Source organism: Myotis brandtii, unplaced genomic scaffold, assembly GCF_000412655.1.
Source record: "Myotis brandtii unplaced genomic scaffold, ASM41265v1 scaffold1043, whole genome shotgun sequence".
Classification (NCBI taxonomy): domain Eukaryota; kingdom Metazoa; phylum Chordata; class Mammalia; order Chiroptera; family Vespertilionidae; genus Myotis; species Myotis brandtii.
The window spans coordinates 1,633,986-1,637,656 of record NW_005353510.1 but is presented as its reverse complement, the minus strand read 5'-3'; the positions used below and the strand labels follow the sequence as shown (position 1 = coordinate 1,637,656).

Sequence of the window (3,671 nt, the reverse complement as noted above, 5' to 3'; positions counted from 1 at the left end):
TCTCACCCCGCCCGGCGGGGAAGGGCTGGGCGGTGCTAACCAGGGAGGGTCACTCATTAATTTACACCGAGAAAAGGCTGCGGGGCCCACACCTGGGCGTCCACCTGGGGGTGCGGCTGGTCCCTGGAGTCAAGCCAGCGGAGGCCGGAGCGGGCGAAGGTGCCGGGACCATGAACTCAGAGGCGGAGGCCGGTGAATGGACCGTACGGTGGCGTCAGGCTCAGTCTGACGACCCATCTCAGCGTGACCGGATTCTTCCGTGAGCCCAAGAGGCCCAACCTCACCTAGACCCGTGCCCCACCCCCCTTTTTTGTGATGTCCCGCCTCCAAGATGTTACAATTTAGTGGGGCTGTTCTTTGCACAAGTATCTCCGCGCTCTTCCACCGCGAGCTGGTGTTATAGGTTCACCGGCAGAGGGCAACCTCTCCCCAGGTTCTCTACGCTCGTCTCCTCTGCCTACCTACCTGGGAGGTGGGACTGGTACTTCCCTGTTTACAGTCCTTTCCTTCCCATGGGGCTCTTTCCTCCTCCTCTCCGGCTGGCATCGAGCGTCCTCCCGTGGATCTATGAGGTCTGGCCTCTTCCTCCCGAAGTGAGGCTTACGGGAGAGGGTCCCAGCCCATCTTGTCTCTAGCAGAGCCAGTTTGAACTGGCTGTGTCCAGGTGACTTGTCTTTTTATTCTTTAGGCCCTGGAAGCAGGGTGTGGGGTGTGTGTGCAAGGGCACAAAGGGGGGGGGGGGGGGGTGTGTGGGGGGGGGAGAGAGAGAGAGAGAGAGAGAGAGAGAGAGAGAGAGAGAGAGAGAGAGAGATGGGCAGTCTCTGAAAGAGAGCGAGGGGAAGCCCTAACCGGTTTGGCTCAGTGGACAGAGCGTCACTGAGGGGTCCCAGGTTTGATTCCAGCCAAGGGCATGTACCTTGGTTGCGGGTACATCCCCAGTAGGGAGTGTGCAGGAGGCAGCTGATCAATGTTTCTCTCTCATCGATGTTTCTAACTCTCTATCCCTCTCCCTTTCTCTATGTAAAAAAATCAATAAAAAATATTTTTAGAGAGAGAGCGCGCGAGGGGAGGATTTCCCAGTTGTCTGAAATCACCTCAGATTCCAGTTCAGTTAGCATGTGAAAGCGCCTACTCTGTGCCAGGCACTGCATTGCACACTGTCTTACTGGAGCAAGCTCTGTGTTTGAAGCTGTGAAATCCAGCTGGAGTTCTCTTTCCACGGATTTACTCTTACACTAGTGCATCTTGTTCATAGCACTTACCACTATGCAGCGAAACTCTTGTATAATCATTTTAGGCATTGAATACATATTTATAAAGTGCCCACTATGTGCCATTAAATGACCCCTTGCCAAGCTTGTAGTCAGACAGACAGTAAGCAATCAATAGAATAACTACATCATATCCGTTGGAAGGGGACCGATTGTATAGGGCTTTGCAGGCATTTATGGACTTCAGTCTTCATGCAAAACAAACGGGAAGCCATTCATGGGTTGTGAGCAGCAGATGGCCTTTCTCGGGATCACACTGGTTGCTGTGTTGAGAATAGACTAGGGAGGTCATTGAGGAAAATGGAGGCCCAGGTAGTGATCCAGGTGAGAGAGGGTGCTCTGTCAGGCGGGGGCAGTGCTGGAGGTGGAGAGAAGTGGTCAGATCCTGGAGACTATCTTCCAAAGGAGATAAAAAGATTCTTGTTCAGTTGTGGGTATGAGAGACAGGGGAATGGAAGAATAGAGCTGCTGCTGACTAAGACTGGAGGGCCGTGGAGCAGAGGTAGAGAAGAGCTTAACTTTGGACCTGAGGTTTCTATTAGAAGAACTAGGAGAGAGGTAGACTAGGGTGACCCTTGTGTCTAGAGGGGGCTGGGCTGGAGATAAGAAATGTGGGGTCGTCAGGATACATAAGAGCCTGGAGAGAGTGAATGGGACAGAGCCTGGGGCTGCCAACTTACACATCACATCTGTTCCTTCTGCTCAGCCATAACTCCCACTATCCTCTCTTGCTCATGGCTCCATGCACAGAACCTGCTCAGAGAACATCTATTAAGCTAACGAGGCTCACTTCTCTGACTCTCCCTTTCGTCAGGAAAAGTTAAACGAGGTGATGAGAGTGAAAATGGCTTACAAATAATAGACAGCATATTTTAAAACTGTAGTTTTGATGATCTCATTCTCTACTCTTATTTATAACTCAGGTTTAAAAGAACTTTATAGCTTACATCACAATGGTAGCTTCACAATTAATTCCTGGTGCATGCAGGGCAAACGCTGCTACAGCGTTCTCAATTTGTAGGTGAGGAAAGAAGGCTTGGTGAGGGAAAGTAACTTCCTGAGGGCGCCCATCTCACAGTAATACCAGTGGCTGATGTATCATGTGTCAGGCACTGTATTGATGATTTTGCTTGTATCTTACAACACTCGGAGGTGGGTATTATTCTCCTCGTTTGCAAATGAGGAACCTGAAGCCTAGAGAGGGTGATTAACTTAGTCAAGGTCACGCGGTGAGTGGGTAGCAGAGCCTGGGTCATGAAGCCAACATCCTGATCCTGACTTGAATGTTCTTTTTTCAACCGTGTAACGCCTCTTTTTCAAGTTCATATCCTAGACTGCTGCCAGGGCTGGGCCTTCCTATAAGTAAAGTGAGTGGCTGCCTACTGGCTTTGAAGTTGGCAAAATTCTCTTCTCACACTCCCCTCCTACCAAGCCCGCCTTCGGATCTGAAAGCTCAGGCGCTCCTTGAGAACTGTGTAGAGCCAGCTAGACCAAAGCACTTGACCCACTGCTTCCTCTCCTGTCTATACAGTGTCCTTTCCCTCCTGTCTATACAGTGAACAACTCCTGTGTGTGCTTCCACATTCTGGTGAACTACAGTGTGTTTTTCTAAATCCAGCTGAGATGTCACTTCTACTGTGAAGCCTTCCGTGCTTGCACCAGATCTAGTCACCACTTAGTTCACATGACACTTTGTTCATACTTCTGTGGTAGCAAGTGTCACAACAAATTGACAGTTTCCTATGGATTTGAGTGACCCCACTGTAAGAGAGCTTCTTATTGTGTTCATGTCTTTGTATTGGACATGGTGTGTGCTTCGTAAACATCTAAGTGAATGAACAACCCATCCATAATCGCTGTCAAGGCACTCTTATGGGTACGAGTACTGTTTTAGAGATGAGGAAATAGGCTCAAAGAAGTGACTCGCCCAAAGTCACTCAGCCCATTAAATATTGGAGTCTGGGCTCCAGAGAGGTGATGAGGTCATGCCTCATGAAGTCTCTTGACAACCAGTGAAGCGCAAGGACTTGACGCTGCTGTTACCCTCTTCATCTGCTGCCACCCGGGTCCTTGAACTCGCCCCAAATGATCCTGCAGGTGGCAACAGAGGCCAAGAAAAGGTGCAGCGTCTGGGTGGGAGCCCGGTCTGGGTGTGTGTGCAGGAAGGCAGAGCTCCCTGAGGGCAGGGGCACGGTGGCAAAAAAAACCCAGCAAAGGAAAAATATCTCGTGTCTCCATCATCGTAACTCGGAGAGGAATTGTTGCCACTTTCAGCATAAACACTCGTCATAAAGTTGCAGTGAAGAAAAGGCAAAGCAGGAAAATAAAAGGACATCAGCTAACAAAGTGAAACCTTACATTTGGATGGAAAAGCCAAACAATCTGTCTCAAGCCACAGAG

At 49.9% G+C, this 3,671-nt stretch overlaps 1 long non-coding RNA gene across 1 annotated transcript in view; it reads right to left on the bottom strand.

The window, feature by feature from the left end:
- Positions 1–658, bottom strand: part of LOC102247973 — a 6,096-nt gene extending 5,438 nt beyond the window's left edge. The window contains exon 1 of the long non-coding RNA XR_001361888.1: positions 105–658. This is a non-coding gene — a long non-coding RNA (uncharacterized LOC102247973). The remainder of the gene's footprint in view (positions 1–104) is intronic.
- Positions 659–3,671: the final 3,013 nt, after the last annotated feature.